This window comes from Dendrobates tinctorius, unplaced genomic scaffold (assembly GCF_039654945.1).
Source record: "Dendrobates tinctorius isolate UK_male_01 unplaced genomic scaffold, ASM3965494v1 ptg000086l, whole genome shotgun sequence".
NCBI classification, from domain to species: Eukaryota; Metazoa; Chordata; class Amphibia; order Anura; family Dendrobatidae; genus Dendrobates; species Dendrobates tinctorius.
In genome coordinates, this window is record NW_027361754.1 from 22,273,935 (window position 1) to 22,287,321 (window position 13,387).

A 13,387-nucleotide genomic window follows, 5' to 3' on the forward strand; every position below is an offset into this window, starting at 1 on the left:
CCCCACCCCCAGCACACACAGATTCCCGGGCACTCACAGCACCTGCTCTTAGCTGCAGCAGGCAAACACCACAGGGTCCTAGTGCTCTTCTGGTGTAATCACAGTTCACCCTCTTACATGCCACCCCACTAGAGGTTGGCATCCCCGAAATACCTCCCCACTCAAAGTTGTCCTGTGCATATCGCTGGGGCGGTATTCCTGCCATAGATCGGGTAGTTCTCCTGAGGCCTACTCCAACAGGCGCAGCTCCAGAAGGAGTGGAAGCCTCTTTCGTGGAGTTGCCAGAGGGCGCGAGTGAAGTTGCCTCCTCCTGCGGCTAGGCGCCCTGTGAAACAGCATCAGGACCAAGCAGCTGACCTGATGCTCTCTCCTCAGCAGGATCCACCACATTCTCAACACTCTCATCACACGGGGACAGATTGGTCAAAGGGGGCAAGTAAGCAGGTGGGGGAGAAGACACACCTTCAAATTCAAGATCATTAAGAGTACCCATCCCTTGGGACATGGCCTCTGGCTCCATGGGAATGGGAGCCGAATCTTCAAACCAGCACCGTTGTAGCATGTAACGGTGCAAATTATGGGTTGGCCCCCCTGTCCCCACTGACGCGACCTCATACACTGGAATTTCAGGATTCCCCTGTTTTTTTTATCAGATACGGAGTCACCTCCCATCTGTCACTCAGCTTTCCTGACCGTCATTTTGCCCTCACCAACACTCTATCTCCCTGAGAAAACATCTGTGTTTGCACTGGTCGCGTGGCCCTTTGGGCCACCTGCCAAAGGAGATCACCCACCACCTGATGCACCACCCTCAACCGCCACCGGTGTTCTCGTACCCATTTGGATGCAGTCCAAGGGGGATTAGAGTAGGGACCCGGCATGTTCAAATCCTCAATGTCCCGGGTGGGTCTCCCAAACATCAACATGTGTGGTGAGTAGCCAGTAGTGCTGTGTACTCTATTACTGTAGGCCCATATCAATTCAGGGAGGTACTCAGGCCAGCGTGCCTGCTGTTGACCCTCTAATGTCCTCCACATTTGCAACAGGGTCCGATTAAAACGCTCACTGCCCCGTTACCCTGGGGGATGATAAGGTATTTTTCTCGACTGTTCGATACCATACAGCTGGTGCAGCTCCTTCATCAACCTCCCCTGGAAGCATGCCTATTGATCCGAGTGTATTCTCTGTGGACACTCGAACACTTGGAAGAAATGTCGACACATGGCCTCGGCCGTCGACTTTGCCATCTGGTCTCTTGTCAGCACAGCTACAGCATACTTGGTAAAGTGATCTGTCATTACCAGGCAGTAGGAGCACCCCGACACAGAGTACCATATCAAAGCACAGTCAATCATGAATAGCTCTAGCAGAGCAGAAGTCTTAATAGACTGCGTGGGAGCCCGCTGCTCAGGGCTTTTGCTGAGCCCACAGACCTGACACTGCCGACACGCGTCTGCCACCATTCCTCCCAACTCAGGGCAATAGAGGACTTGCTGCAACCACTGAAGTGTCTGTTCACTTCCAAAGTGAGCCCCCTTCTCATGTGCCTCACGAGCAACGGACCCATCCGCATGGGGATTATCAGTTGGTACCAGTGCTGCGGCTCAGATGGTAGGTACACCTTACGATACAAAAGGCCCCATTCCAGACACATCTTGTCCCGTTGTCGCAGTAGTTTCATTCCTTCTGTGGACAGTTGAGCCTTGTCCCCTGCACTGGGCCAGACCTCGTTTTGTACCCAACGGCGCACAAGTGCAATGTCCGGGCACTCATCCTGGACCTTTGCCCAATCTGAGGGCTTTTTACCCAGGACACAGGGCATCCCAGTGGCCACCCAACTTGAGTGTACCAAGGCCGGAGTTTCAGTGTCCTCAGGTTGGTGTGGCGCCCCCAGAAGTATGGTCGCCACAATGGCATTGCCTTCCTCCAGGGAGGGTGATGTCATGCTTGGAAGCAAGGAAGGGTCTCTCTGACAGTTAATCATTTACATGCAACACGCTCCCACTTCAGGCCAGCAGAGGGAGCTCTGAACCAGGATTTGGGGGACGAGCGCACTCTGAGGGACAGGAGGGGAGATAGTTAGTTAGTGTGAGGAGGGCAACGTGTGTAGACGCGTGGAGAGAAGCTGGAGGTTGAGCTTTGGAAAGAGAGCTCCCTCCCGGTGATAGCGCATGATCTGGAGCCTGGTCTCCACGGTTGTATGGATACTGAAGGTCCTGCAATGGAAACCAGAGGAATAGGAAGCTGTAAATGCTCTATTCCCAACTAAGACTCCGAGGCACAACAGCGACGGGTGAGCCAATAGAGATAGAGGGCTACAGCTGTCTGCCATACGAGGTAGTTCTAAGAGAAGATAAAAAGGAGGCACTTCAGTGTAACACTGTACTGCATGTTCCTCAAGCCAGCGCTAGGAAGGAGACTGCACAACCCATCTGATAGAGAGATTCCTGAGTTGCTTCCAGGCTAGCCTGCTCCTGTGCCATCTGTAATCAGGACCCTGGACTGCGTTTGCCAAGTAAAAGTAAAGAAACTGCACCCTGTTGTGTCCTTGCCTTCTTCCTGCAACATCCTCAGCACTGCTACATCTCTGTGCCAAACACTGCACCCTCTTCCTAAACATTCCGCTACACTGCCCTGGGACCAACGGCCCTGCCTGTGGAGGGCTACAACATCATAGCTGCACTACACCATCAGTCCCGAGGATCTGTCTGCAGCGTCGTCTTAACACCTCTCTTGCCGAACACCACAGGTGACATCACAAATCACTTATAAACTTTATTCCCAACTCAACACCTTTTACATGGGCGCCCAGGGCCTCGGACCGGGTCACCGCGGCTGTGATATTCCCATCTGAGAGACCGGCCCGGCACCGAGTACCCCACAGCCCTGGGAGGGCGACCCATTGGTCATTAGCATCTTCCCCCGAGGACCCAAGGGGTACCCTTGACAATGCATCTGCATTTACGTTTTCTCGGCCCCAGCGGAATTTAATGCCATAATTGAACTTGGCAAGGCGGGCGACCCACCGTTGCACCAATTCTATTAGTTTTGCATTCTCTAAGTGAGCCAGCGGGTTGTTATCTGTCATGACTAGCACCTCAGCTCCTGTTAGATACTTGGCAAAGCATTCTGTCATTGCCAACACCAGAGCAAGCAATTCCAGCCGGAATGAGCTGTTATTAGCCGGATTTCGCTGAGTCTCTTAAAGACTTGCTGCCATAGGCAATCACTCGCTCTCGGCCATCCTGCAACTGTGCTAGTACCGCCCCCAAACCATGAAGACTACTGTCTGTGTACAACAGAATGGGGGTGTCAAACTGGGCATACGCCAATAACGGGGCACTCGTTAGGGCGATTTTCACATCATCAAAAGCCTTTTCCTGCTGGGGCCCCCATTGAATGGGGCAGTTTCGAGGACCCAGCACTGTCCCTTTTAAAAGTTCATTTAGGGGACCCATCACTTGTGAGAATTTAGGCACAAACCGCCGATAGTATCCTGCTAGACCCAGGATGGCCCACACTTCTCACAGGTTGCAAGGAGGCGGCCACTCTTGTACCGCCTGTCATGATTCAGCGTGGATCTGACAGTTTAAATGGATAAGTGAACTTTTTTTCCTTTGGCTAGGAGCCAAAGTGATGTGATTGCCCCCGGTGGCCATTAGAATTATTACACGTGGTGTCGTTCATTCTAAGTTGCCCCGGTGGTGGTGAGTGGTAGTGCACTTTAGTTTCTTTGGTTTAGTGCATGTAATTATAATTCAGGTGTGAGGCTCTATAAAAGGGAGCCAGGTGTGTTCAATATCTGTTGGTGATATTGTGTTCGTCATTGGGGAAGCAAGCCTGGGTGAGGAAGGAGCTGAACATGAGTCCTGCGCAGCCCAGCCAGAGGGGACGAGTGGCAGCTAGGTGGTCTGCAAGAAGGGCTGGCATGGCGTGGTGGAATCACAGTTTTTGGTGTTGGCAGGAAGTGCTTGCATGGCTTGGTGGAGTGACGACTATGGAGAGAGTTGCACTCAGCATGCGGGACTTGGTTGCTGAGAGCTGGACTCAAGCATGCTTGAGTTTTTGGGCAGGAGCTGAACTCATCTTTGGGACTCTGTTATTGGACAGCTGAAACTGATGGTGGACTCTGCTCCAAGGCTGCATTATGGTGAAGGATCCAGTTATGGTGATGGATCCGAGTGGAGGAGAAGATGCACAGGTGGTGGGCTCTGTTGCTAGGAGCGTACGCAACAGAGCAAAGCTAAGTGGTGTTTCCCCTGTATTGTCATTTTTCCTCATGTGTGTTTAGTGCAGTGGTGGGATTAGTTTCCGCACAGACCAATTCCCTAGTGAGGGTATAGGTTCAGAGTGAGCTAGGGTTTTTAGGTTCCTGTGCGTCGCCCGGTGCGGAATCGGCATAGGGAACGTTAGGAGTGCAGGGACACTGGCTCAGGGGAGTACAGGAGGTCTCCACTTCCCTATTCCCTATTGCAGGGCCCACCATTGTTAATGTTACCCAGGTTCCCCCTTTATTATTTAAATTCGCCTTACTGGAGGGGGGGTTTCCAGACTACTGTATGTATACGTGTAATACCTAAATTCGCCAGTTGGAGGCGGTGTATCCAGCTGCACGTCGTATTATTTAAATTCGCCCAACTGGAGGCGGTGTATCCAGCTGCACGTCGTATTATTTAAATTCGCCCAACTGGAGGCCCAGGGTCACGTGTGTCATATGGGTTCGCCTTGCGGTACTCGCTGCGTCCAGACACACATGACCGTGACACCGTCTTAACCTTACTGGCCAGATGTAGCACCCGATCCGGGGTCACCAGGTGCCCCAAATACTCAATGTGTCTCTGGACAGTTGACATTTTTTTGGCTTTATTTTCTGGCCGTAGCTACTGAGTCGCCAGAGAACTTGACGCAGCTTTTCAAGATGATCTTCAAATGAGGTCCCGAACACTACGATGTCATCTAGATATATCAGGACTGATTCAAAATTCAGATCGCCTAAGTAATGTTCCATCAGACATTGGAAGGTTCCCGGGGTGGTAGCAAGGCCGAAGGGCATCCGGTTGAACTCAGAGCCCCATTGGCAAGACAAACGCCGTCTTGGCCCAAACTTTTTCGGCCATTGGGACCTGCCAGTAACCACTTGCCAAATTCAACGTCGAGAAATATTTGGCCCAACCCAATGCCGACAGGGATAAAGGATATATGTCCCGGACCGTGTGGACATTCAAGTTTTGATTGTCCACACAAAATTGAAGGGTCCCATCGTTCTTCCGGACCAAGACTACAGGAGCCGCCCAGGGACTCCGGATTTCTCAGATCACTTGATTGTCAGCATACTAGCCACCATGCTCTTCATCTCTTGATAACGCGCTGGAGGGATTTGACAATATTTTTCCCTAATGGGAGGAGTATCTCCCGTGGGGATCTCATGCTCTATCATCAGGGCACATTTGAAGTCCTCCCCATGTCGCAAAAAGGTCTCTTGATGCTCCCATAAAACTCGCTTGCATAGAGGTCAGTTTCTTACGATCCACTCCCATCTGTTCCATGATCACATGACCATTCTATTCTTCGGTAGGGGGTTCAGTCCGGCCTACCTCAACTGCCAATGTCCAGGATGAATGTTGGTTTGGGCGCAGTTTGAATCCTGCCTTGTCAGGCACCTTCTCTGCTGGCTCTCAAACAGGTCAGCCAGAATGGTCTCAGCTGGAATTGTAACAGCCTCATCTAAAACACTGATGCATCGGACAGGCACCCGTCCATTCTTCACAATCACCAGAGACCAGGCCACATGTACCTTGGCAAATGAGGACTTCTCTTGGGCTTGCTCGAGTAGCACTTCAAGCCCATTCAATATCTGTGCAGCTCCCACCGGCAGCATTAAGAGTTCCTCTTGTCTGGGTTCCAGTAGGATCGGGGTCCCCGATGGCACTCAGACCAGGCCCAAGCGGCCTCCTGGGATCGCACTTTTCAGCATGTCGCAGCTCAGCACTAGATGGTGTAACATTCCCTGTGTGGGTTGGTGGCTTGTAGCACGGGTCCAGTATCGGGGCCCCTCACTGGCATATATGTGGTGGATCAAATCTTGCAGCAAGTTCATTCCAAGCATCACCTCCATCCCTCTTCTGGGGGGGGTGATCCACCAGCACTATCCCTTTCTGTCCCAGCTCTTGACAAAACGTTTTTAGCTTCATCCACATGATCCTCTTAACCAACAGTTGGCCATTATTAGCGGTGGTAAGTCGTATCACTCGGCCATCTTCTGGAAACACAAGTTGATTGAAGTATCTTTCATACACTTCTAAAGGCATTATAGTACATTCGAATCCCGTGTCGACTATGCACCTTCTGCCCTTCAAACTCTGCTTCAATCACTGGTCTGCATACAAACAAATCTTGCTCATCTCGTCGAGGGCTTTGTGGGGATGGGGCCGCTACCGCTCGCCCTCATGGCAGTGGCTGGGAGTTTAAAGCTGGCAATGGGGCCTCTGGGGCTACAGGCATCAGTGGTGTAGTGACCACTATGTCTGCTAGGGGGTGCTGTATGGGTGTCCCAGGATGGGCCTACAGGCATATCCATTGTGGTAATGGGTATAGGATGCTGAAGGATCGTTATGTATCTCAAGGTGGGTGGCCTTGAGATGGAGACTTATGTGTTGATCAGCAATGATATTGCTGATGTGTTGTTTCAATGTGTCAGGGAGAAGTCTCCAGGTAACTAGAGAGATGGGCGGACCTGGTTACTACAAACCCACCCAGGGGTGTGTTTAAGAGTGTCATAATAAAGTACATGTGTGGCTGTGTGTAATAGGACCTTTAGTGAGGTCATAGCCATGTGATCACCTTTGGGTGTGGTTATGGACCATATAAGGTACCTTAGGTCTGGTCAAATGGGAGAGAGTGCATGGATCTGATTGAGCCATGTGGAAGGTCCCGGCAGGCCTCCACGGTTACTGCTAGTTGTGTGATAGGATTAGGGGTCTGCGATCCGCTAGTTTCCATCCTCTCTGTTTTTCTGGGCTGAGCTTGTGTTTTGTTTTTTCCTCCTCGGTGACTCAATCATAACAGAATCACCAGCCATACCGCAGATTCTAGGGTACTCAAAAGCAGGAAGGAATTATTTAAGAAAAAAAAAAAAGTGTCAGAATTTTTTTTTTTGTCTGTATATTTTTTCCTCTTTTTATCTGAGGCCGTAGGAGGAATATTTTTTTTTTCTGATGGAGTTTAAGCAATTGTCTGATCGTGTGGAGCAGCTTGCTGCTGAGGTGCGGGGAATTTCCACCTATCTTGCTCGTTCACACGCTGCTGAACCAAAAATCCCCACTCCTGATGTGTTTTTTGGGGATCGGTCTAAATTTTTGAATTTTAAGAATAATTGTAAATTATTTCTTGCCTTGAAGCCTAACTTATCGGGGAGCTCTGCCCAGCAGGTTAAGATTGTCATCTCCTTGCTGCGCGGCGATCCCCAGGATTGGGCGTTTTCTCTAGTACCAGATGATCCTATTCTAACTAATGTGGACACATTTTTTCAGGCCTTGGGGTTGTTGTATGATGAACCTAATGTGATTGATCAGGCTGAAAAGACCCTGATGGCATTGAGCCAGGGTCAAGATTCTGCTGAACTGTACTGTCAAAAATTCCGAAAGTGGGCGGTCCTCACCACTTGGAATGATGGTGCCCTGGCAGCTCTCTTTCGGAAGGGTTTATCAGAAACCGTAAAAGATACTATGGTGGGATTTCCTGTTCCCTCTGGTCTTGACGATTCTATGTCATTAGCCATTCAGCTTGATCGGCGTTTACGTGAAAGTAAAATTATACGGGAAATGCTGCCACCTGTTGAACAAATGTTTGAACCTATGCAGTGTGATAGAGTTTTGTCTAGGGCGCAACGTCAGGAGTTCAGAAGGCGTAATAAGTTGTGTTTTTTCTGTGGAGATGCCTCTCATATTATTTCTGTCTGCCCTAAACGAGAGAAATGTTTTGCACACACATTTGCTGTACGTGGTGTACAACCTAAGTTTCTTCTGGCAATTACTCTGATCTGCTCCCTGTCCACATTTTCTGCTAAAGCCTTTGTGGATTCAGGAGCAGCCTTGAACCTAATGGATTTAGATTTTGCTAAACGTTGTGGTTTCCCTATGACACCCCTGCGGACGCCTATTCCTTTGAGGGGTATAGATGCTACTCCTTTGGCGAAGAATAAACCTCAGTTTTGGACCCAGGTGGTAATGCGGGTCGCCCCAGACCATCAAGAAAATTGCAGATTTTTGGTGTTGCATAATTTGCATGATACCATCGTGCTGGGGTTCCCCTGGTTGCAAATCCATAATCCAGTTTTGGATTGGAAATCTCTGTCTGTGGTGAGTTGGGGTTGTCGATGTGCTCTCCGTGACACTCCTGTTTTCTCCACCTCTCCCCAGTCGCATGAGGTTCCTGACTATTTGGCTGATTTTTATGATGTGTTTAGCGAGAGTAAGTCTGCATCTTTGCCTCCTCATAGGAGTTATGACTGTGCAATTGAGCTGAGTCCGGGGTGTAAATTTCCCAAGGGTCGACTTCTTAATTTATCTGTACCCGAACATGAGGCTATGCGTTCTTATATTAAGGAGTCGTTGGAGAAGGGTCATATTAGACCATCCTCTTCACCCTTGGGTGCTGTTTTTTTTTTTGTGGCCAAGAAGGATGGTTCATTAAGGCCCTGTATTGACTATCGCTCCCTTAACAAAATTACTGTTAAATATCAGTTTCCGTTACCTCTGATTTCTGACCTATTTTCTAGAGTTGAAGGTGCTTGCTGGTTTACCAAGCTTGACCTCAGGGGGCGTATAATCTTATTCGCATTAAGCATGGGGATGAATGGAAGACAGGGTTTAATACTCCGGAGGGACATTTTGAGTACCTGGTGATGCCTTTTGGGCTCACTAATGCCCGTTCTGTCTTGCAGTGCTTCATGAATGATATTTTACGGGACTTTGTGGATAAGTTTCTGATCATCTATTTGGATGATATTTTGATCTTTTCCAGGGATTGGGATTCTCATGTGGAACATGTTCGGACTGTGTTCCGGATTTTGAGGGAAAACTCCCTGTATGTTAAGGGATCGAAATGTCTTTTTGGTGTGCAGAGGATTTCATTTTTGGGATTTATTTTGTCTCCATCAACTATTGAAATGGACCCGGCCAAGGTGCAGGCCATTTATGATTGGGTGCAGCCCACTTCTTTGAAGGCTCTCCAGAAGTTTTTGGGTTTTGCTAATTTTTATCGTAAGTTTATAGCCAATTTTTCTGTTATTGCCAAACCATTGACTGATTTGACTAAGAAGGGCGCTGATTTGCTGAATTGGTCTCCAGAGGCTGTTTCTTCTTTTCAGGAGCTGAAGCGGAGGTTCACTTCTTCTCCGGTTTTGCGACAACCCGATGTCTCACTTTCATTTCAGGTGGAGGTGGATGCTTCAGAGACTGGTGCAGGAGCTGTTTTGTCCCAAAAAGATCCTGCAACATCTAAAATGAACCCCTGTGCCTTCTTTTCCCGAAAGTTCTCTCCTTCGGAACGCAACTATGATGTGGGGAATCGAGATCTGTTGGCCATGAAGTGGGAATTTGAGGAGTAGAGACATTGGTTGGAGGGAGCTAGACATCAAGTTGTGGTCCTCACTGACCACAAGAATTTGATCTACTTTGAGTCGGCTAAACGCTTGAATCCGAGACAGGCCAGGTGGGCCATGTTTTTCACACGTTTTGATTTTGTGGTCTCCTTTCTCCCGGGCACTAAGAACGTTAAGGCTGATGCCCTGTCTAGGAGTTTTTTGGCCGATTCTCCTAGTGTGACCAAGCCTGCTACCATCTTAGGTGAGGGGGTGGTTCTTTCTGCCATCTCACCTGATTTGAGACGTGCTCTGGAGAAGTTTCAGGAGGATAAGCCTGAGCGTTGTCCCAGTGGTAGGTTGTATGTTCCTGACCAGTGGAGGAGGAAAGTGATGTCGGAGGTTCATTGCTCCGCGCTGACTGGTCATCCAGGTATTTTTGGTACTAGAGATTTGGTGAGTCGGTCTTTTTGGTGGCCTGCCTTGTCTCGTGATGTCAGAAATTTTGTGCAGTCCTGTGGGACTTGCTCCCGATCTAAGCCTTGTTCTCGTTCTAGTGGGTTGTTGATGCCTTTGCCGGTGCCCAGGAGGCCATGGACCCATATTTCAATGGATTTTAATTCTGATCTGCCTGTCTCTCAGAGGATGACTGTTATCTGGGTGATTTGTGATAGATTCTCTAAGATGGTCCATCTTGTACCACTCCCTAAGTTGCCATCTTCCTCAGAGTTGGTGCCCTTGTTTTTGCAACAGGTGGTTCGCTTGCACGGGATTCCTGAGAACATTGTATCGGACAGAGGAGTTCAGTTTGTCTCTAGATTCTGGAGGAACTTTTGCTCCAAGTTGGGAATTCAGTTGGCCTTCTCCTCTGCATTTCACCCTCAGACCAATGGGCAGACGGAGAGAACAAACCAGACTTTGGAAGCTTATTTGAGATGTTTTATATCTGCTGATCAGGATGATTGGGTCTCATTTTTACCCTTGGCCGAATTTGCTTTAAATAATAGAGCTAGTTCTGCCACTTTGATGTCACCCTTTTTCTGTAACTTTGGGTTTCATCCTCGATTTTCTTCAGGGCAGGTGGAGTCTTCTGCCTGTCCAGGGGTTGACACTGTGGTGGAAAGAATGCAGCAGATTTGGGACCAAGTGGTGGATAAGTTGTCTCTTTCCCAGGAAAAAGCCCAGCGGTTTTCTAACCGGCATAGGACCATTGGTCCCCGGTTTAAGGTGGGTGATATGGTCTGGTTGTCATCAAAGAATATCTCTATGAAAGTGGCTTCTCCAAAGTTTAAACCTAGATTTATTGGACCTTACAAGATTTTGGAGATTATTAATCCGGTCTCTTTTCGGTTGGCTCTTCCTGTCACATTTAAGATTCATAATGTGTTTCATAAGTCCTTGTTGATGAGGTTTGTTGAACCAGTGGTTCCTATGGCGGCACCTCCTGACCCTGTGTTGGTTGAAGGTAACATGGAATATGAGGTAGAGAAGATACTGGATTCCCGTCTGGCAAGACGGAGACTCCAGTATTTGGTTAAGTGGAAGGGTTATGGTCAGGAGGATAATTCCTGGGTCTCTGCCTCGGATATTCATGCCGAAAGATTGGTGCATGCTTTTCATCGAGCTCATCCTGATCGGCCTGGTGGCTTGGATGAGGGTTCGGTGACCCCTCCTCAAGGGGGAGGTACTGTTGTGAGCTCATCTGTTCATTCATCTTTTGTGTCCAAGGATCTCCCTCTTCTGGTGAAGGAAGGTAGTGAGGCTGATTATCAAACACCTGATCAGGTGGAGGGTGACTGGGTAACGTGAACTTCTGACTGGATATAAGGCAGCCGACACCCTTCTGAGTTGCTGGTGACTCTCTGCTGGATTCTTGGAGACCAGTCTGATTCCTGCTTCCCAAAGATAAGTTTTTGCTCTGCTATTGAACTTATTAGTTTTGGTTTTGTTTACCTTGTTTTTTGGAGTTCAGCCATCCCCGGCCGGGGGTGTGCTGGATTCTTTTTCCTTGATCAGTGTTCTCTTTTGCTCTGCTTCCAGAATATTCTGAGTGCTGATATAGGGTTTGATGTCTAGTGACTTCAGGGTCCTTTTTGCTTATCAGTTGTGTAGGTAATATTTTTTAGCAGGGTTTTTCTCGGATTGCAGAAAGCAGCTTTTCTATCCTGTCCTTTTTAGTTAGCTTGGGCCCCATCGTTTGCTTAACCTATCTTTCTATCTGTGTTAGTGTTTTCATCTTGCTTCACCGTCATTATATGTTGGGGGCTGCCTATTGCTTTGGGGTCTGCTCTGGGGCAGTCAGTTTTTCCCTTTTCTCTCTTTAGGCATATGTAGATCTCCGGCTCTGACGAGGTGTCTAGGATCACCGTAGGAACACTACACGGCTCCTGCTAGTTGTGTGATAGGATTAGGGGTCTGCAATCCGCTAGTTTCCAACCTCTCTGTTTTTCTGGGCTGAGCTTGTGTTTTGTTTTTTTCCTCCTCGGTGACCCAATCAAAACAATAAAGTAGAACTCAGTATATGGAAGAAACAAACTGAATACCCTTATACAGTACACTCACTTAGCCGGAGCTGAAATCACTATGCCAATCCAAGGTTCCCTGAAGAGTGTATTACACAGGGATTTGAAATAAATTTACCTATCTTAAAGATCAATTCAGGTACTCAGAGAACAGGTGTAAATTGAATGTAGTGATATCAAGGGACCCAGGCCTGGATTGGTAACTTGCCTAACCGGGCATTTTCCCACTGGGCCGCTATTTATTAGCCAGTTGTGGGCGGCGCTCGCTCCTCTGGCCACTTGCCAGCTAATGCAGCGGCCACCAGCCTCTTTTTCCTGCCGCCGGCCCTTTAAATTTGCGGGCATGGTGGTGGTTCCAAAGGTGCACGCTTCGCAGTCAGTGGCAACTGGCAAGGCTTTTGGGGCAGCACCCTAGGGGTTAAGAACGCGCCGTGACGTGGTGCTCTTTGAGGGCGGAGAGCCAGAGAGAGCGCGCCAGCTCTGCCTCTGCTCTTCCGTCACTGGCTGCCTGCAGACAGCACTACTGCCACACTGACCTATCATCGGCATCGGCGACGGCGTTAACCGACCCAGGACTCCAAAGGAGTGGCTGCGACTACTACCCCCGCGTGCTGGCTCAGGCTGAAGTTCAGTTCCAGTAAGTTCAAGCAATCTCATTCTTAGGCTCAGCACTGCAGCCGCAGTACTAGCAGTGTTAGGTGTGGGGAGAGTTAGAAAGAGGCTGGGGGGGGGCTGGGGCCTGGGGGGGCTGCCATCTTCCTGCATGATGTGATGTATATACAGGGCAGGGCTGGGGGGGTGCCATCTGCCTGTCTGATGTGATGTATATACAGGGACTGGGGGGTCACCATCTGCCTGCACTGATGTGATATATATACAGGGGCTGGGGGGCTTCCTTCTGCCTGCACTGATGTGATGTATATACAGGGGCTGGGGGGCTGCCATCTGCCTGCACTGATGTGATATATATACAGGGGCTGGGGGGCCGCCATCTGCCTGCGCTGATGTGATGTATATACAGAGGCTGGGGGGCCGCCATCTGCCTGCGCTGATGAGATGACTGATGTGATGTACATGCAAGAGTTGGGGGGGCCGCCATCTGCCTGCGCTGATGATGATGTATATACAAGGGCTGGGGGGCCGCATCTGCCTGTGCTGTTGATGATGTATATACAGGGGCTGGGGGGGTCGCCATCTGCCTGCGCTGATGGTGATGTATATACAGAGACTGGGGGGCCACCATCTGCCTGTGCTGATGTGAAGTATATACAGGGACTGGGGGCCG

The 13,387-nt window shown here is 49.4% G+C and overlaps 1 protein-coding gene across 4 annotated transcripts in view; it reads right to left on the bottom strand.

Annotated features, from left to right (window-relative positions):
• Window positions 1-13,387, bottom strand: part of LOC141097773 (uncharacterized) — a 78,543-nt gene that overhangs the window by 13,752 nt on the left and 51,404 nt on the right. The gene's annotated exons all lie outside the window — the stretch shown is intronic.